Source organism: Gorilla gorilla, chromosome 9 (assembly GCF_029281585.2).
Source record: "Gorilla gorilla gorilla isolate KB3781 chromosome 9, NHGRI_mGorGor1-v2.1_pri, whole genome shotgun sequence".
Lineage (NCBI taxonomy): Eukaryota > Metazoa > Chordata > Mammalia > Primates > Hominidae > Gorilla > Gorilla gorilla.
This window is the reverse complement of record NC_073233.2, coordinates 104412746-104435792: the sequence shown is the minus strand read 5'-3', so window position 1 is coordinate 104435792 and position 23047 is coordinate 104412746. Positions and strand designations below refer to the sequence as shown.

General features: G+C 37.1%; 1 long non-coding RNA gene across 1 annotated transcript; it reads right to left on the bottom strand.

Moving 5' to 3' along the window:
• Nucleotides 1-16164: 16164 nt before the first annotated feature.
• Nucleotides 16165-21953, bottom strand: LOC109028833 (uncharacterized). Its single transcript, XR_002007807.1, has 4 exons — nt 21897-21953; nt 19368-19450; nt 18292-18302; nt 16165-16422 (listed from the first exon to the last, which is right to left on the bottom strand). It is a non-coding gene; the product is annotated as an uncharacterized lncRNA (long non-coding RNA).
• Between the last annotated feature and the right edge of the window lie 1094 nt (nt 21954-23047).

Genomic DNA, 23047 nt, shown 5'->3' with positions numbered 1-23047 from the left:
ATTGAATTTCATGTCTCAATCTGTTTCAGTTTAGTTCTGATTTTGGTTATTTCTTGTCTTCTGCTATTAATACCTTTGTGGTTGGTTTGGTCTTGGTTCTCTACTTCTTTTAGTCGTGATGTTAGGTTGTTAACTTGAGGTCTTTCTATCTTTTTGATGTGGGCACTAAATTTCTCTCTTAACACTGCCTTAGTTGTTTCCCAGAGACTCTGGTATGTTGTATCTTTGTTCTGATTAACTTCTTGATTTCTGCCCTAACTTTATTATTTACCCAGAAGTCTCTCAAGAGCAGGTTATTCAATTTCCATGTACTTTATTGGTTTTGAGTGATTTTCTTAGTCTTGATATCTAATTTTATTGCCATGTGGTCTGAAAGAGTGGTGGTTATGATTTCAGTTCCTTTGCATTTGCTGAGGAGAATTTTCCTTCCGATTATGTGATCAATTTTAGAGTATGCGCCATGTGGCGATGAGAAGAATGTATATTCTGCTGTTTCTGAGTAGAGTCTATCAGGTCCATTTAATCCAGTACTGAGTTTGGGTCCTGAATATCATTAATTTGCTGCCTTGATCATCTGTCTAATACTGTTAGTGTGGTATTGAAGTCTCCTACTATCCTTGTGTGGGAGTCTAGGTCTCTTTGAAGGTCTCTAAGAACTTGCTATATGAATCTAGGGGCTCCTGTGTTGGGTGGTTTTTTGAGACGGAGTCTTACTCTGTCACCCAGGCTGGAGTGCAGTGGCACTATCTCAGCTCACTGCAACCTCCATCTCCCAGGTTCAAGCAATTCTCGTGCCTCAGCCTCCCAAGTAGTTGGTATTACAGGTGTGAGCCACTATGCCCAGCTAATTTTTTTATTTTGAGTAGAGACGGGGTCTCACCATGTTGGCCAGGTTGGTCTCAAATTCCTGACCTCTGGTGATCTGCCTGCCTTGGCCTCCCAAAGTGCTGGGATTACAGGTGTGAGGCCACCATGTCCGGCCAAGGTGCATATATATTTAACATAGTCAGATCTTCTTGTTTAGTTGAACCCCTTACCATTATGTAATGCCCTTGTCTTTTCTGATTTTTGTTGGTTTAAAGTCTGTTTTGTATGAATTTAGGATTGCAACCTTTGCTTTTTTTGGTTTTCCATTTGCTTGGTAGATCTTTCTCCATGCCTTTATTTTGAGCCTATGGGTGTCATTGTATGTGAGATGGGTCTCCTGAAGGCAGCTTACCCATGGGTCTTGGTTCTTTATCCAGTGTGTCACTCTAGGCCTTTTAATTGGGGTAGTTAGCCCATTTACATTCAAAGTTAGTATTGATATGTGTGGATTAGATCTTCTCATCATGATATTAGCTGGTTATTTTGAAGACTTGTTTATATGGTTGCTTTATGGTGTCACTGGTCTGTGCACTTCCTTGTGTTTTTGTAGTGGCTGCTAATGGTCTTTCTTTTCCATATTTATTGCTTCTTTCAGGAGCTCTTGTAAGGCAGGTCTGGTGGTAACAAATTCCCCCAGCATTTGCTTGTCTGAAAAGGATCTTATTTCTCTTTGGCGTATGAAGATGAGTTTGGCCAGATATGTGAACGTGGGTTGAAATTTCTTTACTTTAAGAGTATTGAATATTGGTCCCCAATGTCTTCTGCCTTGTAGAGTTTCTGCTAAGAGGTTTGCTGTTAGTCTGATGAGTTTCCCTTTATAGGCTACCTGACTTTCTCTCTAGCTGCCTTTAACATTTTTTCTTTCATTTTGACCTTGGAGAAATTGATGATTATGTGTCTTGGGGATGATCTTCTTGTGAATCATCTTCCTGGGGTTCTCTGCATTTCCTAAATTTGAATGTTGGCCTCTCTCACTAGCTTGCGGAAGTTCCCTTGCATGATATCCTGAAATATATTTTCCAAGTTGCTTACACTCTCCCCAACAGTTTCCAGGACACCAACAAGTCATAGATTTGGTCCCTTTTCATAATTCTATATTTCTTGGAGGTTTTGTTCATTCCTTTTTATTCTTTTTTCTCTATTCTTGTCTGACTGTCTTATTTCAGAAAGCCGGTCTTCAAGCTCTGGGATTCTATTCTCAGTTTGGTATATTCTGCTATTAATACTTGTGATTGCATTATAATATTCTTATATTGTGTTTTTCAGCACTATCAGGCAGTTACGTTCTTTTTTGTATTGGCTATTTTGCCAGTCAGCTCTTGTATTGTTGTGTTGTGATTCTTAGCTTCCTTGGATTGGGTTTCCATGTACTCCTGCATCTCAATGATCTTTGTTCCTATCCGTATTCTGAATTCTATTTCTGTCATTTTAGCCATCTCAGCCTGGTTCAGCATCCTTGCTGGAGGGGTTATACAGTCATTTGAAGGAAAGAAGGCATGCTGGGATTTTGAGCTGTAAGAGTTCTTGAGTTGGTTTTTCCACATCTTTGTGGGCTGTTGTTTCTTCTACAATCTTTGAAGTTGCTGACCATTGGGTGGATTTTTTTTTCTTTTATTCTATTTGATGACCTTGAGGGTTTGATTGTGGTATAAGGTGGGTCCAGTTGACTGGAAGATTTTAATGGGCCATGGCTCAGCTCCCAGTTGCTGGAGTGCATGCTGTAACTCTGGGAGACTTGTATCAGGCCTGACTTTGTTCTATGGCTCTTTTAAGTTAGGAATCCATTGCAATGGCAGGGCCAAGGTGTTCCCTGACTGCTGGTCACTACACTCTGATGAGTGGTGCCAGCCAAAGCATTTTGTAGTGTGGAGGTAGTGGGATCATTCCTTGTTCATATGTGCCAGCAGTGATAGTGGAGTGGTGTGCATGCTCATTCGCTATGGCAGGGTGCTAGTGGGTGCCGTTACCTGACTCCATGTGGGCATTCACAACAGTGATAGACGCATCATGGCTCAGTGGGGAGGAGGATCCTGCTGGCGACTGTGCATGCAGTTGTGCTGGTGGTGGTGCCAGCACAAGGACTAGGTCTGGCAGATGCTGGTCTCTTTTTCTTCCATTATTTTTATTTTGTATTGTATGTATTTAAGGTGTACAACATGATGTTCTGATATACTTATCTTTATATACATTTACATAAAGAAGTCATTACTACAATCAAGCAAATTAATATAACTATCATCTCATATAGCCCACAATATTTCCATAGCAATTTGAAAAATAATTTCTCCCTTGTTGGACTACAATAGTCAGTCCACTAAGTCCACTAAGAAAGGTGTCTGCAGGGAGCTTAAAAAAATCAAAGAGCTATAGATATTCCTAGACCTACTAATTAGCACTTTAGATTATAGTGATAAGAAGTGGTAATAATCTGAAACAAAGGGATTTGAAAAGAGTACTTTAATTAGGGGGATCATCCATCTCTACCTGACTGGCACAGTTCACATATCACCTCTGATCCAGACAGAATTATTTGCCATGCCCCTTTCACTCTCCAAAGTACCTTGTTTTAGGAGGCTGATGATATGTTCACTTCAATTTTAATTCATTAATAATTCAAAACATCTCAAGTTTTCTTCTGAATTGGTTCTGTTCTCTATTTTTCTAAGCAATTGTTCTTATTTCCCTGACTTCCTTCCTCTTCCATTGCATGTTTATTTTACTGCTATTAAAGTGAACAAGCAATGAAATAAATACTGTTTATTATTACAACAAATTGCCAAAACATATGCTTTTCATAAATAAAGGTGTGATATTGGACTATTTAAACCTCTGTAAATGATCATGAAGGTAGTAGGATTTTATGAGCTCTGGCACAAATGAAAATACTCGTTAGAAAATACAGCATCAATTTATGGCCAAAAGTGGATAGCTCACAAAACTATAAAGATTTCTAGCTTTGCTTAAACAAATGATTTTTTTTTCAGCGCTACAATTTTAAGGCCAATTTTGCCACAAAATTAAGAAGGCTGCAGCACAGTTGATTCATTCATTTCAACTATCTCAGCCATCCATGCAGATTACTCCAGGGATAATGAGACCATGAAATCAGTATTGATCATAAAGACAATTGAAATTAATTAGTCAAGCTCATAAGAAGATTATACACATGACCTTGCTTCAGTAGAGAGATAAATATGTATTTCTAATGTGACTTTATAAGGATGTCTCATAGGTCTTTGATAAAGAATGTTTTCTGAACCTGTTCAGTGGCAGAGTATGTAGGTTATTTCATTCATTCTCATTTGTTCATTCATTCTTGCATAAACTCTAATTTTCTAATGCCCTAATAAGTGCCAAGCATGGTGAGCACAGAAGATAGCAGAGATATCCTCTAGGAACTCATAGTAAAGTAGAGGAGACAGATCCATGAATATCACATATGTTAAAGAGAAATATGCTCCAAGTGTTTTGCAAGCACAGGAAGTAGTGACTGGCTGCACCAGGGGTGAGATAATGTCTTGCCAAAAAATAAACAAACAAAAACACACACACATTTGTCTATCTTTGAGGATCCTCCTTCATCTGCTCAGCTTTCTGCTCTGTCTTCACCTATTCTTACCTTCCCTTCAATTCCTAACCTTTGCAATTTTCCAAATCTACCATGCTTTTTATACCTTCATACCTTTGCACATGAAAATTCCACTGACTGCTGTGTCCTTACCCAATACCTGCCTACTGACATATTTCTTTTAAGATACAGCTTAAGCCTTTTCTGACCACAAATCCTGAGAGATTTCACCTTTGAAATTTTTGCCTTATTTTTTCAGTGTGCTTTAGGTTATGGCTTGTATTATATTCACCTACGATTTCTGAGTATCTTGCACAGCACATTGCATAACTATTCATTGAATGAATAAATGAAAATTCGAGCTATATCCTAAAGGGTGCCAAAAAATAATTAAAAGTTAAAATTTCATAAGTATTTACTATTCATAAGACCCAGAAATTCCACTTCTATCTATTTGGCCAGGAGAAATAAAAACATATGTCCACATAAAGACATGTGCATGAATAGTATCTTATTCAAAATAGGCAAAATTGAGCATATCCCAAATGTCCATCAAGAAATACTATTCAGCAATAAGAAGGGATTAACTATTGATTCTTCTAAAATCATTGATGTATCTCAAAAACATTAAACTGATAAAAAGAAGCCAGAAACAAAAAATTACATAAGTATGATTTAATTTATACGAAACCCTAGAAAAGACAAGTCTAATTTATAGTGATAGAAAGCAGATCAGTAGTTGCCTAGACCTGGGGATGAGGAATAGGTATTGACTGAGAAGGGCCGCAAGAGAACCTTTGGAAGTAATTAAAATATTTCATTATCGTGACTGTGGTGGTGGCTACATGAATATGTACATTTGTCAAACATTATCAAATTCTACAAATAAAAAGTATGCATTCTATTATATATAAGTTATACCTTCATAAATTCATTTGTAAAAATTTTGTGATAATTTGCATCTAAGGCATGTCAGGTTTTTGGGAGTCTAAAACTTACAGAATTTGGGTAACCTCCTTAACAAAAAATATAAAATTAAGTTAAAGACATTTATTTGGAATATGAACTAAAACCACCAAAAATTATAGATATTAAAAATTTGACAAATACTACAAACATTACAAAATACAGAAAAACAAAATATTGTTTTTATTGATTAATTGCACTGTGCACCTCTAGAGTACCTTTTTCCCTATGTTTTTTGACTACATACTCGTTGATTAACTCTTTATAGAATAATGATTTTCTGTAGAAAGAATGAAAAGATAATTCTGTCTTTAGCCCAGAAGATTAAAATTTGGTTTTATTATTCAGAGTTTATAAGAGTTTTGTTTAGAATCATGATTCATCATTGAAAATGTCATATGACCTTTTTTGAAGTTGTCAAATTTGGAGAATATGTCTGTCACACTATTTTCATATATGTGCTATTTCATATATATATGCTATTTCATATATGAGCTATAGATACACTCACTGTTTATAGTCATGCTAAATGTGCTTCTATGAATTCTGATAAATCCTATTTTATGAAATTATCATTTAAAAATCAAAATGTATGGTATATCTATAGTTATATATTTCATTACCAAGTATATTACTGAAAAAAGAGAGTCATTTTTAATAGGATCAATGAGAATCAAATCCTCTACATAAAATTTTGCACCACCTAGTGTTTGAAAAATTCTCCCTAAGTTAGCTTCTAGCTTTCACTTTTAAAATATTGTGTTTTCTCTGCTACCCACACATTCCTTGTACCAAGTACTATAGGGAGTCTTCGTAACACCATGAGATCTCTGACATTGCACTCTCCTGACACAAAACAGAGTGAGTTGGCACAGGGGCCAGTAGTAGAGTGGAAGCCATTCCCGCACTGACAACTAGCAATAATGTATCTATACTCAGAAGTGACTAAAAGCTACATAAATATCTCACCAAACCCAAAATAAATGTGTCTGCAACTCCATTTGTTCTTAGATTTCAAAAATGCTCATAAGGATTCCAGTGCCAATGACAAAAGGGTGACAAAGGGAAAATTAATTAAAGAAGAAAGAGGTGGTAATTAGTTTCTACCTCATTGCTCTTAGAAGGTACAATTTTGTTTTCAAATTGTTTATAAACATACGACCATATAATTACATTGCTAAGGCTCATTCATTAGCTGCACAGTAAATCCACTAGCATGCATCTAGTAAAATTTCTTATTCATTCATTCAACAAATATTTGTTTTATGGAAAGTCCTAACCAACAAAAGTTTTTCCTCTGATTCTGATAGTTTTGAGAAACATATCTTGAAAAAAATATGTGTAAACTTTATTTCTAGCAAAGAAAACTTGCAAAGAATTCTTTCTGGACCTACTCATGAACTTAGAACCCTTAGTGAAATTTGGTGTGAAGCTGTATAATTCTAAATTGATGATGTAGGTCAAAATGTTTCATATAGAGGACTGAAGAGGCCTGAAAAATGAGTTTCTTGGCCGGCTTCAATCATGATAGTTACATTATATCTGCCAAACATCTGAACATTTCACATGCATCTTATGTCAGGCTCATAACAGCTTCACAGCAACATTGAAAAACAAAATACTTACTGTGTAGCAAGGGAAATATATTTTGTGAGATTTAAAGTCTAGGGACAATGTTCTCCAAACAACTTAAAGAAGGAAATGACCCGCTTTCTGAAAAGATTTTTCTAGCAAGCACTTTTCAAGAGGTTAGACAGCAATCTATATATATACTATATTGATATATAACATATACACATAATCTTTTTTCATTGTTTCTGGGGAAATTATCTTTCTCTCAGATTGTAAAGTGGGTGATAGAAAGTGGATAAGCTGATTGATCAGCCTGAGGAGACTAGAATGTGTGAATTGGAGCAATATTTGCAATAAGTCATGTGTTTTTTTGCAATGCCTTGGGAGAGAGCCACACTCTGCTTACTACAGTTTGGTAGCTTCAGCAGGTGTTTCACTTCCTTGAAGCTAAAGATTTGTTTGAATTAAATTTTTTGTCTTCTTAAAAATTTAGTTAGCAAATTTTATTAAATATTCTATCTCAAAAATAATGTAGGTTAGCCTTTAAAACCACAAAGTGTTCACATCAGGTAATATCACAAAATGTAGATGCTTCATATCTCACTAATTTTAAAGATTAGAAAAATATAAAGCAAGAAAAATAGCAAGTATTTTCTCCTCTAAAAGAAATATCTTCTTTGGTGTTTCTCTGTTTCCTTCCCAATCCACCCAAATAATGAACTAGGGCCCCTAATTGTGGAATCTGTCTGCACCAGCACCATTTAGTTGCTGCATCTGAGATATATATATATATATATATGTATATACATATATATGTATATACATATATATGTATATACATATATATACACATATATACATATATACACATATATATACGTATATACATATATACACATATATACACATATATACACATATATATACATATATATACACATATATATACATATATATATAGAGAGAGAGAGAGAGACAGAGAGAGACAGAGAGAGAGAGAGTGTGTGTCTGTGTGTGTGTGTGTGCACTTAAGCCTGCCCAGGCCCTGCCCAAGCTCAAACCTACCCAAGGAGTGGAGAGGGGCAAGTTATGTCTCTTATTAGAAACTCACAAACCACAAGTAAAGGGAGGTAGAAAATAAGTTGCAGCTCTCTTCAGTTCCTGTTTTTAGAAAACCCCACCACTCTTACACATTGTGTCTGGACACAACTGAATCCTGAAGGGAGCATAGCTGAGCTTTAAGGGAGGAACCACGCTACATTAAAATTGAAAAGTTGAAATAGCAAAAAGCTTCCAAGCAAATAATTTTTATAAACAAGATTAATGAAAAAGAGGTTGTGATTTTGTATTTTAAATTAATGGAGTTTATGTGTAAATAACTTAAAAGCCTTGCCCTTTAAACACTGGAAGAAATAAAACATTTGATTTAGTAAAGTACCTATTAATATAATGTATACTTGTTCTCTTAAAGCCCCATTTGTCTAGTATCTCTTCTAGAAAACTGATTGGTACTCCAGAGCCCACAAAGAAATAACAGTTCCTTCCAGTGAGCGGTTAACTCATCTTAGCTCAATGCTGAATCTGATGCTTTACAAAATAAAAATAGTAATATCCACAAAAGCTACCACTCCTTCCATGTATGTTACAAAACAATATTGTTGGATGATAGCCATACTACTACTAATAAAATAATTCAAAAATCAGTTGTAGAGAAGGTAAAATGGCCAACTACATGCAGCCAGGTGGAACAGCTCCACCAAGGGACTGAGACAACTGGTGTGCTTTTAACAGATCGTCACAGGGAAGATGCCAAGTGGACAGAGGGAAGACACAGAAGCTGGGCTGAAGGGGAAGAAATCCAGGAACTCTGCATGGCTACAGCACACTGGGACTCACTTTTGAACCACAACAGCTCCAGGGGAATGGGTGAATTAAACTGGCAAGGAACAACCCATTCTTGCCATGAGCCTCTGGAACTCCAGCAGGAGGAACCCCTTGACTACCACAGACACTCAAGTTGGCAGGGAGATCTGCTGAGAGAAGTGGTAGGGGCTGAACACCAGCTGATGAGTAGCCCAGAGGCTTAGTGCAGGAGCATCTGTAGCAGAGCACAGCCAGGGACGGCCGTCCCCCTAGGCTTGACTTGCTCCTATTGGAGACTACAGCCCTAGAAGAAGTCTGACCTGATCTCTGCAGGGCAGTCTTGCACATTAGGTGGAGCTGGTGCAACCTGAGCACCCCTTGGTCTGCTGGCCTCTATGGGCAACCCATTCTGGCCATGCCTGTTTTCAGGGCAGTCTGGGGTGCCTTGGGGTCTCACACCATAGCTTCTGTGCTAGCGGACCATGCATGACCAGTGGAGAGCTCCAGTGAGGTGGCTCCTATAGCCACAGAGCAGCCTACATGCTTCTTTCCCATGCTGCAGGTTACCCCAGCCCCACAGCATCTCTCCACATCACTTTGCTGGTACATTCTGCAAGGGCAGGTTTTGCTTTACTTGCCTGGCCAGCACATGGGAATGCAATCCACCCCCAACCCTACCTGCTAACCACCATTGCAGACAAAGCTTTGGCAGGCACAGAGATAGCAACCCCACCCCCATCAGTAACTTACCCTTCTACTAACACTGCATGGAAGACAGCAGATATTCCCACAAACTGAGCAATTATCCCTGCTTGTGGGGCACAGAGAAGGCACCCAGACATGAACAGACCAGCACCCCACCCACAAGCCAGCACCACCTCCAGTGCAACCACCCACACATCTCCAGCAGGCACCCCCTGCCCCCCATCTGTATTGGTCTACCACTGTGGTGAACACTTGCAGAGATGCAGGCACCTCTGCATCTGTTAGCACTCTGCTGCAGAACAAAACCTCTGAGAAATGTGGGATTATGTAAATAAATCAATCTATGACTCATTGGGGTTCCTAAAAGAGATAGGGAGAATAAAAGCAACTTGGAAAACATATTTCAGGATATCAACCATGAAAAATTCCCCAACCTAGCTAGAGAGGCCAACATTCAAATGCAAGAAATGCAGAGAACCCCAGTAAGATACTCCTCAAGATCCTCCCCAAGACACATAATCATCAGATGTCTCCAAGTTCAAAATGAAAGAAAAAATGTTAAAGGCAGCAAGAGACAAAGGTCAGGTAACCTATAAAGGGAAGCCCATCAGACTAGAAGAAGCTCTATCAAGCTGAAACTCTACAAGCCAGAAGATATTGGGGACCAATATTCAATATTCTTGAAGTCAAGAAATTTCAACCCACAATTTCCTATCTGGAGAAACTAAGCTTCATAAGCAAAGCAGAAATAAGATCCTTTTCAGACAAGCAAATGCTGGGGGAATTTGTTACTATCAGACCTGACTTACAAGAGCTCCTGAAGGAAGCAATAAATATCGAAAAGACCATTACCAGCCACTCCATAAACACAATAAAGTACACAGACCAGTGACACTATAAAGCAACCACATAAACAAGGCTTCAAGATAACCAACTAATATCATGATGAGAAGACCAAATCCACATATATCAGTACTAATCTTGAATGTAAATTGGCTAAATGCCCCAGTTAAAAGGCCTAGAGTTACATGCTGGATAAAGAACCAAGACCCATGGGTAAGCTGCCTTTGAGAGACCCATCTCACATACAATTACACCCATAGGCTCAAATTAAGGCATGGAGAAAATCTACCAAGCAAATGGAAAACCAAAAATGCAAAGTTTGCAATCCTAATTTCATACAAAACAGATTTAAACCAACAAAGATAAGACAAGGGCATTACATAGTGGTAAAGGGTTCAATTAAACAAGAAGATCTAATTATGTTAAATATATATGCACCCAACATAGGAGCACCTAGATTCATATAGCAAGTTCTTAGAGACTTTCAAGGAGACCTAGACTCCCACACAAGAATAGTGGGAAACTCCACCACTCCACTGACAGTATCAGACAGATCATTGAGGCAGAATATTAACAAAGACATTCAGGAGCTGAACTCAGTACTGGATCAAATGGACCTGATAGACTCCACCCAGAAAAAAACAGAATATACATCTTACTCATTGCCATATGGCACACACTCTAAAATTGATCATATAATCAGAAGGAAAATTCTCTTCAGCAAATGCAAAAGAATTGAAATCATAACCACCACTCTCTCACACCACACAGCAATAAAATTAGATACCAAGATTAAGAAAATCACTCAAAACAATAAAATTACATGGAAATTGTTATAACCTGCTTCTGAAGGACTTCTGAGTAAATAATAAAATTAAGGCAGAAATCAAGAAGTTCCTTGAAGCTAATGAGAACAAAGATACAACATATCAGAATCTCTGGGACACAGCTAAAGCAGTGTTAAGAGGGAAATTTAAAGCCCTAAACGCCTGCATCAAAAAAGAATTAATCCCAGCACTTTGGGAGGCCAAGGCAGGCGGATCACAAGGTCAAGAGATTGAGACCATCCTGGCCAACGTGGTGAAACCCCGTCTCTACTAACAATACAAAAATTAGCTGGGCATGGTGGTGAACGCCTGTAGTCCCAGCTACTCAGGAGGCTGAGGCAGAAGAATCACTTGAACCTGGGAGGTGGAGGTTGCAGTAAGCCGAGATTGTGCCACTGCACTCCAGCCTGACAACAGAGCAAGACTCCATCAAAAAAAGAAAAAAAAAAATAGAAAGATCTCAAGTTAACAACCTAAGATCATAACTAAAAGAACTAGAGAAGCAAGAGCAAACTAACCCCAAAGCTATTAATAGGAGAAGACAAGAAATAACCAAAATCAGAGCTGAACTGAAACAGATTGAGACATGAAAATCAATTTAAGTGATCAATGGATACAAAAGGTAGTTTTTTGAAAAAATTAATAAAATAGAATGCTATCTAGGCTAATAAAGAAAAGAGAGAAGATTCAAGTAAACACAATCAGAAATGACAAGGGGGATATTACAACTGACCTCACAGAAATACAAATAACCATCAGATAATATTATAAACACCCCTATGTACATAAACTAGAAATCTAAAAGAAATGAATAAATTCCTGTATACATACATCCTCCCAAAACTGAACTAGGAAATAATTAAATCCCTGAACAGACCAATAATGAGCTTTGACATTCAGGCAGTAATAAATAGCCTACCAACCAAAAAACAAAGCCCAGGACCAGATGGATTCACAGCTGAATTCTACCAAACGTACAAAGAGCTTATACCATTCCTACTGAAACTACTCCAGAAAAATTGAGGAGGGCCTCCTTAACTCATTCTATGAGGCCAGCATCATCCCGATACCAAAACCTGGCAGAAATACCACAAAAAAATAAAACTTCAGGCCAATATCCTTGATGAACATCCATGCAAAAATGCATAACAAAATACTGGCCAACTAAATCCAGCCACACCTCAAAAAGTTTATCCAACACAATCAAGTAGGCTTCATCTATTGTATGCAAGTTCAATACACACAAATCAATAAATATGATTTATCACATAAACAAAACTAAAGACACAAAAAACACCACCACATAATTATCTCAATAGAAGCTGAAAATGCTTTTGATAAAATTCAACATCTCTTCATGTTAAAACCTCTCAATAAACTAAGTATTGAAGGAACATATCTCAAAATAATAAGAGCCATCTATGTCAAATCCACAGCTAACATTATACTGAATGGGCAAAAGCTGGAAGCATTCTGCTTGAAAACTTTCACAAGAAAAGGATGCCCTCTCTCACCACTCCTATGCAACACAGTATTAGAAGTCCTGACAAGAGCAATCAGGCAAGAGAAAGAAATAAAGACACCCAAATAGGAAGAGAGGCAGTCAAACTATTTCTGTTTCTGTTTGCAGACATGATTCTATATATAGAAAACCCCATAGTTTCAGCCCAAAACCTTCTAAAGCTGATAAACAACTTTAGCAAAGTCTCAGGATACAAAATTAATGTGCAAAAATTACTAGCATTCCTATACACCAACAAGAGTCAAGCCAAAAGCCAAATCGGGAAGTCAATCTCATTCACAATTGCTACCAAAAAATACCTAGGCATACAGGTAACTAGGGAGGTGAAAGATCTCTATAAGGAGAATTACAAAACACTGCTCAAAGAAATCAGAGATGACACAAACAAATGCAGAAACATTCCATGTTCATGGATAGGAAGAATCAATATGGTAAAATGACCATATTGCCCAAAGCAATTTATACATTCAATGCTGTTCCTATGAGCCCAAATAGCCAAGGCAATCCTGTGCAAAAAGAACAAAGCTGGCTGCATCACACTACCTGACTTCAAACTATATGACAGGGCTACAGTAACAAAAACAGCATGGTACTGGCATAAAACCAGACACACAGAAGAATGGAACAGAATAGAGAACCCCAGAAATGAGGCCACACAGCTGCAACTACCTGATCTTTGACAAATCTGACAAAAACAAGCAATGGAGAAAGGACTCCCTATTCAATAAAGGGTATGGGGATAACTGGCTAGCCATATGCAGAAGACTGAAACTGGACCCCTTCCTTTCACCATATAGAAAAGTTAACTCAAGATGAATTAAAGACTTAAATGTAAAACCCAAAACTATATAAAGCCTGGAAGACAACCTAGACAGTACCATTCGGGACATAGGCACAACCAAAGATTTCATGATGAAGATACCAAAAACAATTGCAACAAAAGCAAAAATTGACAAGTGGGATCTAATTAAACTAAAGAGTTTCTGCATAGCAAAAGAAACTATCAACAGAGACAACATACAACCCACAGAATGGGAGACAATTTTTGCAAACTATGCAGCTGACAAAGGTCTAATATCCGGAATCTATAAGGAACTTAAACAACTTTATAAGAAAAAAAGACCATTAAAAAGTGGGCAAAGGATATGAACAGACATTTTTCAAAAGAAGACATGCATGTGGCCAACAAGCATATATAAAAAAAGCTCAACATCACTGATTATTAGATAAATGCAAATTAAAATCACAATGAGATACCAGCTCATACCAGTCAGAATGGTTATTATTAAAAAGCCAAAAAGTAACAGATGCTGGTGAGGTTGTGGAGAAAAAGAAACACTCATACACTATTGATGGGAGTGTAAATTAGTTCAACCATTGTGGAAGACAGTGTAGTGATTCCTCAAAGACCTGAAGACAGAAATACCGTTTGACCCAGCAATCCCATGACTGGGTATATACTCAAAGAAATATAAATCATTCTATTATAAAGACACATGTGTGAGTATGTTTATTGCAGCACTATTCACAATAGCAAAGACATGGAATCAGCCTAAATGCCCATCAACAATAGACTGGATAAAGAAAATGCACATATACACCATTGACTACTATGCAGCCATAAATAGAATGAGATCACATCCTTTTCAGAAACACAGACAGAGCTGGAGGTCATTATCCTTAGCAAACTAATGCAGGAACAGAAAACCAAATACTGCATGTTCTCACTTACAAGTGGGAACTAAATGGTGGGAACACATGGACACATAAAAAGGAACAACACAGACTGGGGCCTATCAGAGGGTGGAAGTTTGGAGAAGTGAGAGGATCATGAAAAATAACTAATGGGTACTAGGCTTAATACCTGGGAGACGTAATAATCTGTACAACAAACCCCCATGACACAACTTTACCTGTGTAACAAACCTGGATGTGTACCCCTGAACTTAAAAATTCAAAAAAAAACTTAAAGGGGCACAAGGAGATGGAACACAACTCTCCACTCACTTGAGTATGGGCTTTGGTAAGTGACTTTCTTTCAAAGAAACTACGCTGGAGAAACAACACACACTACCTTGGCCAGGTGATAAAAGTTAACATCATCAGTGGTAAGTCATGTTGAAGTACGTACCCTTGCCAGCATGCTGAGAAGGGCACTTCACCTCTGAAGTCATTCTCTCAAAACCCTTGTCTAACCATGAGAAAAACATCAGTCAAACTCCAATTGAGGAACCTTTTACGAAATACTTGACCAGCCCTCCTCAAAAATGTCAAGGTCATAAAAAAAAAAAACAAGGAAAGTCTGAGAAATTGTCATGGATCAGAAGAGGCTAAGGAGACATGATAACTACATTTAAGATGGTATCCTGGATGGGATCCTAGAACTGAGAAGGAACTCTCAGTTAAAACTAGCAAAACCTGATAAACTGTGAAATTTAACTAATTATAATATACCAGTGTTGATACCCTAGCTATGACAAATGTATCCCAAAAATGTGAGATGTTAACAAAAGAGAAAACTGGTTGATGCAGTATATAGGGGCTCTGTAATATCTTTACAACTTTTCCTAAAATTTAAATCTAGTCTAAAATATAGCATCTGTTAAAAATTTAAAAGCGGTAGAGATTATATAATTGCCCACATGTGCACAAAATATCTGTGGAAGGATAGGCAATAAACTAGTTATTTCAGTTGCCTACCAAAAAATCAGTCGTATTTCCCCTTCCAGCAGGAAAAATAAAATATAACAACATGGAAGTATTTAAACTTTCCATAAGAGAAATCTAAGACTTTTGCTCAATAGTGCCATTTACACACAGGAATGGAAGATTTTTGTGAACTCTGATAATTTATCTTTATTTCTACTTTTAAATTGGGTTTTGTGACTATTGCTATCTCATGATGAAGTAAATGACAAGGTGGGATATAGTTATGTAGAACCATGTAGTTTTTCCTCTGCCTTCTTTGATATAGCTCATTGAAAGTGATTCTAAGTTGATTAACTACATAATAACATCAAGAATTTCCAAAAATTTACAAAAATGAAGAGAAATAAAAGCTAATATAAAATTAATATTATAGTAATTTGTAGTAATTTTCAATTTTAATTTATATCGATGTATTAATTTATCTTTCCCCAAGGAAAACAAGGAACTAACATGTATAAAGCAGATATCATGTGCAAAACATTTGCAATACATTTTCTCAATTCTTGGCACAATACAGGTGAGATTATTCTGGTTTAACAAATGAAAAAGTGAGATTTTAAAAACTTTTTCAAGTAATCTTTCTATGTTATATAGATAATGAATAGCAGAGCCAGAATTTGACAGAATTTTGCTTAATTCAAGATACAGACTTTCCCATCACACTATACTACCTTCAAGAATATTAACCCTGGGAGGTAGTCAAAAGGTTTTCAAGGTTAACTGTTGTTATGTTTTGATTTATTTTGATTTATTTTATAGGTTACAAAGCACAATAGTGGGTAAAAGCTTTTTTTAGACCCGGAAATGCCAAGGTTAATAGATAGCTTCTTCTCTATTGGTTTCAGTTGCATTAATGTGTTGACTTCAGCAGGTTCACTAAATATCCTCAAGTTCCCATGTTAGCATTTGCTAAGTAATGTGTTCAACTCAAAAGTCCCAATGTGGGTCCTCTGGTGCAATTTTCTCGTTGATCATTTTTTCTAAAAATAAAATAATGAGATCTCATGGCATTGATATGCATTACTAAGGCAAAGAAAATGTAATTTGCTTTAGGATTTTCAAAAGACCAACTGAGAAACTCAAAATGACTCCTCTGAGTCTCTCACACATCCATTCTTTCTTCCATTCATTTGTTTACATACTAAACAAAACTTATTGAGCACATCCTGCATACCTGGCACTATTTCTTCTAGACATACAAATAAATGAGACAAATAAAATTTCTATACCTATAGAACTTATATTTTAGGAGATCAGAAGGTGGGGAAGACTGAAGGTAGGGTATTTACTCACCAGCTTCCTCCCCGCAGGGATTGTGTGTTGGCTATGTCCCTCCAAGTCGATTGCTCCTTCAGGTGGCCCTCTCTACTCTCTCTTGATGCTAGAGCTTACAGCTATTAACTTGTCATAGCTGAGGGTACTGCGATACCCTTTATGAGTTACTTTAATTTTGCCCATACCTTTACTAAACTCACCTTATGACCCTCTTGGAGTGTACCGTGTATTTCCCACCCAAGCCTTGATACACACAGCCTAATACCCTGTCTATGGCTATCTTAGAGCTTTTGATTCCTGTATTTTTCCAAACTCTGCCTTCTCTGCTGTCTGCCAACACTTCCAAAAATTTACATGCGGAAGATAGAGGTATGCTAATTATAAGTGTTACATCTTCAGAAAAAGAGATAAAGAACTTGAAAGTGAGGACAAAAGGAGAGCAGTTAACCAAATGATATAATAAAAAGGAGTCAAAGAAACAAGGGAGTTATGGCACTGATATGAAACAGGCTCTCCTGGTTTACTGGTCCCTTCCCAGGGGCCTTTCCCAGGGGATAGTCATATTGTAAACCCGTATCTCTCTCTTTATCTCTCTCCCTCCCTCTGTGTGTATGTGTGTGTGTGTGTCCCTCCTCTTATGTTTGGCCCTGTCTTCTCTGAAAAGCTCTGGCATTTTCTTTTACAACTGTCATAAAGCTGCCTAAATCTGTCAAGCATGTGTCTGCTCTTCCATGCCGTTCCGTCACTTCATCTTAGGTCACATGCCACTCAAAACAGTGATAATACCTTAACAGAAGAATGCTTGCTAGTAAATGTACACAGAATAACAAAATCAGAAAAATCACCATTTTCTAATCCCAATGTACTATTTGATTTAAACAAGGGCAGTCAATGGATACAAAAAGCATTGGTAAAATGTTGTTAAGGAAAAAGAGATTCACAAATTTCAATACATTACACAATGGATTATTTAAAATTTATAAAGGAAAAGATATACTTTCACAGTTGGGACTTCTGAGAGTCACCACCTTAAATGAGTGATCAAAATTATCATTACTAATAAAGGAACAATCTGATATTATATATCTCAAATGTGACATGCTTTGAAATAGACATAATCACCTACCAAGCACTCTTGTCAAATTGTTTAACTTGTATCTTACCAAACTCTAGACCTATCTTCCCATTTCCAAGAAAGATAAAGGATAGAAAACGATTTAGTCAACGTAGAAGACAATCAGACGAAAGGACATTTTACAAGACAGCTGATCAAAGCTCTTTAAATAGTCAGAAAAATAATACGAGAGGATTATTCTATATTAAAAGAAAGTTACATATATATAACAAAATCAAATGTGTGCACCTCAATTGAGTCCTATATTTTTAAAAAAGTATCTATAAAAGACATCTGGTAATATCTGGATAAATTTTAAATATTGACTGGATGATATTATATAATCATTTTTATTTTCTTAAGTGTTATAATAATATGGTTCTATAACAGGTTGTCATTATTCCTAGGAAATACATGGTAAAGTACTTTAATTTGAAAAATCCTAAAGTCTGGAACTTACTTCAAATGGTTCTGGGGTATACATCCAGAAGGGCAGAGGGGGAAGCATGCATAAAAGTAAAAATATATATATTTTTAAATCTGTGTGAATGGCATATGGATATCTAATGTTCATGATACAAATGTGTTAAGTATCAGTAATCATAGGACACTGTCTAAAGATATTTCTTTGAGTGTATTTTCTGGAACACCAGTTGTGTGATATGTCAGGAAAAAAAATAATTCCATGGTCAGATATGTTTATGGAAACTGCACAGTAAATTCCTCTTGCAGAAATTCACAATTGTACATTAATGATAATAGTGCATGCATTAATTTCTAAATGCTTCATAAAACTGTGTGAGGTAACCCAGATTACAGTTCTAGAAACTAAAGCACATAAAGGTTAAGCCATGTATCCAAGGTTCAAGATCACACAGCTCATAATGGAGTTAAGCTCCAATGGAACCAGACCGAGGCAGTCTGGTTCAGGAGCCACAGCTACATGCTGCAACAGACGTTCAGAGAAGCTCTGCACTAAAGAAGCTTGCTTAACTCATAAAATACCCAGTATTTCTCATCCTTAATATTTCTATACTTTTTCTGTGTAATACTCTTCAGCTTCCTTTAATATCTGAGAAACTGGTTTATGTCCTGCTTTCAAGGATCATACAGTTGGGCTTGGAAGTAAGGCTTAATATACATGTAGCAGCAAACAATAAAACAACACCAACTTAATTGATTAATTGTATAGAACAATCCACAGAGGGTTAGTTATTTAAAGAAAGATCAATCTCCACCTCTTAAACTAGAAAGCTATCTTAGACAGTCTTAAAAGCCAAGGAAAAAGAAGACATAATTCAAGAAACATGATTTAAAAACTGACTTTTGAATTATGGTATAAAAAAAGATGGGTTTTACTCTGCAAACTTTTCCTCAGAATTTAAGGCTCTACTTATTATTGGTTTCAGCTTGATTTTTAGCAATTTGAATAACTAACCAAGTACAGTTTTTTTTTAGAGAGGTAAATACAAATATATCAAGATGATAAAGAAGACCATTAGATACCCTTCATTAACCAAGAAGAAAGTTTCTTACCTCATCAGCAGCCTTACCATCTACTTTACAGGTATGCTTGCCAAGATTGAAGACCAAATATTCTTTTCAGGCTTAAAATTGCACTGCAAAGAAATGATGAAGAACACTCTTTTCATATATATAAATGTACACTAAAACAAAAATGAGAAAAATGCCATATCTAGAATTTATGTAGAACTATTTGCCTGTTCAAAATACTCACATGTGTATTAGATCATTATGCTAAAACTGGCAGATCAAAGGAAACCATGAGCAGCAACATTAGAAATATATCCTCAGCTGCAGAGAACCGTGTGTTAGTAGGAACACTCACATCACCAACGAATTTTTAAAGCATTATGTTCCAGAAACCTCATAGGAAGAAGCCTATAATAATTTAAAACCGTAAGTCTCTAACAAAGATTTCTTTCCAGATCATGAAGCATTCCAAAATTGCTTACCTACTTTTCGATTGGCCTTGAAGTGGGGTTGTGAGCTGTGATATTAAGTTTTCCATTAAATATTGTTCTCAGAAATTAGTTCTAAATTATATATTGAGTCTCTCTCCTTATTTTGATGCCATTCTGCTTCCAGGCCATAGTGTAAGCCTCTTTCTTTATATAATGCTTTCTATTTTCCCTACAGATAAGTTTCTGATACCAGGGATACCTAGGCAAGATTAATATGACTTTCCTACTTAATATAAATCTTTTGATTTGCTGCTGAATGGACTATTCTTCAGGATTGCTATCTAACTTCAATAAATAATGCTGTTTATCATCTGGTCCTGAAAGCAGTCGACCACATCTGGATATTTTCGCACTTTGAATTCAGAAACCATGAAATATAAATGTGCTACTATCAGCAGTGAGCAGAAATCAAATGAATAATGTTGGTTAGACAACCAAAGTGGTTTACATTTCCTTTATATTCCTGATATTTTAGTTAAATAGAAAAGACTATTAATGTTACAGGCAGGGATATTTTTGGCAATCAGACTTCAAGCCGAATAAACTCAGGAAACATAATTAAGGGTTTCTAATATTTCATGTTTTTTCTTTTCCCCGCAGGGTTTTTGGACCAGAATGGCAGCTACTCTGTGTGACACTACAGCAAAACGTAAGGCAGTTGTCAAATGTTCATCACCCACATATATCCCTGGATATTAAATTGAAGTCAGATTTTATGAGACTGTCACCTGACAGGATTTAGGCATTTTTGTTTACTTTTCCCATCTTGTATTGTCTATAATAGGATATATGGAAGACTGTCTATAAGCAAATTTATGATGGAGGCATTATTTTGCTCCACTAACAACTCATTAAACTTAGCAATTTTTGGCAAAAAGCAACATGTGGATAAGAAGTAATTAGACCATTTTGCTTATTCAGGCCATAGACTGTTTCTGAATGCAGTTCTGAGAAAGGATGTTAAAAGTGATTTCATATATTCATTCTTTCTTTCATTTATTTCAAGAAGTGCCTACCCCTGATATAGGTTCTAAAACTTTTCAATCTAAGTGCTTGCCATCATGAGCTACATTATGAATCATAAGGAAGGAAGGCAATCACTAGTACACAAATTTGCAATAACAGCAGCTTCATTGTAACAAGCTTTATAATCTAATGAGAGTGCTTTCGAGGACTGTGCCAATTCAATGTATAATTTAGTCACTCAAAAATACTAAATGAGTATCTTCCATGTGCCAAATACTGTTCTAGACTCCAGGGAATAGAAATGTCTATGACACAGACATGAATATCTAATCCACCCTTGTAGAACTTACACTCTGGAGCAGAAACCAACAATAAGGTTTTTTTGTTTTGTTTTTAGATAATAGTAAGTGCCAAAGAGAAAAATGAGCAAGGGAATGAGATATAGTGTCAGTAGGGAGCAATTTTAGTTAGAGTGGCCAGGGAAGCCTCATTGCAAACATGACATAGGAGTAAAGACCAATCACATCAATGTTGATCTTCATAAGTTATGGCCCTGGAACATGACAGACAGAAAGGCAGAGATAAGCAAAGTAACTTTAGAAAGTTTCCTACCAAAATGTCACCTTACCCCTGGAAAGAGACCTGTAAGGCTGTTTGCATTTTAGCCTTTTAATGTAAGGTTTTATAGTGCAGACACGTAAGTATATTCTAATGTAAGCAGTGTTAGTTTCCCCTTCTCTCTCTGTAAAGAATGGTTTTCTCTCAGGGAACCATATGTGATTTGGACCAGGAGCACCGGAAGCAAACCTGGGCTGCTTCCCAGCTCAGTAGAAACAGACCTACAGGAGACCATCTCCAAATAGTCACAGTGATATGAAAAATCTGGACCTTATCAAATAGATTTTTTACCCGAAGCTAAAAAATTCTAAAACCTCACTAACTGGAACTTTTAGAAAACTTCTAGGATTATGCTGTTCAAACTAATCCTGAAGTCAAGTTCAGTACACCACCTTTGTCGTAATAATTCTTTCTATAATTGACATATGGTTCCTGTTCTCTTTTAAGGCACCTTTCCATTGCCCTCAAGTTGCTTTTCTTAAAGAAGTAAACTCACTCATCATCCAGGATGTTGTCCATTGTTTACCTAGGCCCTTGGGCTTTTCTCTTGCAGAGGCAGAGGAGTGAGTGTTGTCTTCAACTGACATAATAATTGCTTAAACAGAGGAGTGGAACCTTCTAAAGTCTTCAAATCCCACCCCCACCCCCAAACACACACATATACTCCTTGTGATACTATAGGATAGCATAAAATAGAAATTAGAAAATCTACTTAATATCTAACGATGCAACCTAATTGTAGAGACACAGCAGCAGAGCCAGTGGAGACAGTGGGATTGTTTGTCCTGACTACCCAGTGAACTCCAGTCTGACCAAATGACCTTCTAAAGTTAATAAGAGTACATACCACTCTCTCACTGCTCAGTTTTATAAATCATTTCCTGAATTACTCTTGCATTTGGGAAACTCCTGAAATCTTGCTTTATCTTCCCTTTTCAAGCCTGTAATCGTATTTTACATCTGATATGGCTTCTCTGACCCATAATTCTTAGAAAGGATCAGCACTTGCCTACAGATGCAATTGCTCTTTCTGCTCCTTTGAATTTCCATTTTTCTTTTTTTTTTTTTTTTTTTTTGAGATGGAGTCTCGCTCTGTCGCCCAGGCTGGAGTGCAGTGGTGCGATCTCGGCTCACTGCACGCTCCCCCTCCCGGGTTCACGCCATTCTCCTGCCTCAGCCTCCAGAGAAGCTGGGACTATAGGCGCCCACCACCACGCCTGGCTAATTTTTTTTGTATTTTTAGTAGAGACGGGGTTTCACTGTGTCAGCCAGGATGGTCTCGATCTGCTGACCTCGTGATCCTCCTGCCTCGGCCTCCCAAAGTGCTGGAATTACAGGCGTGAGCCGCTGCGCCCGGCCGAATTTCCATTTTTCTTAACAAAAATTAACCATCGTCCATTGTCTATCATTCATTTATTCAACAAGTAAGAATTGAGTGCTTACTGTTAGGTTTCGAAGGGAAGACGAGGGTTAAAGAAAGACACAGAGAGGGGGCAGCTCAAACAGCAACACAGGTATATTGCAGACACCTGCGGAAGTTGGGGGCCAACTAACTTATGGCCAGACAGAGCTCACCGCCGTTTACAGGCTGGGGTACTTAATGGGTCTGAGCGGCAGAGATCTGGGCCATATAGCTGGCTGCCCGGC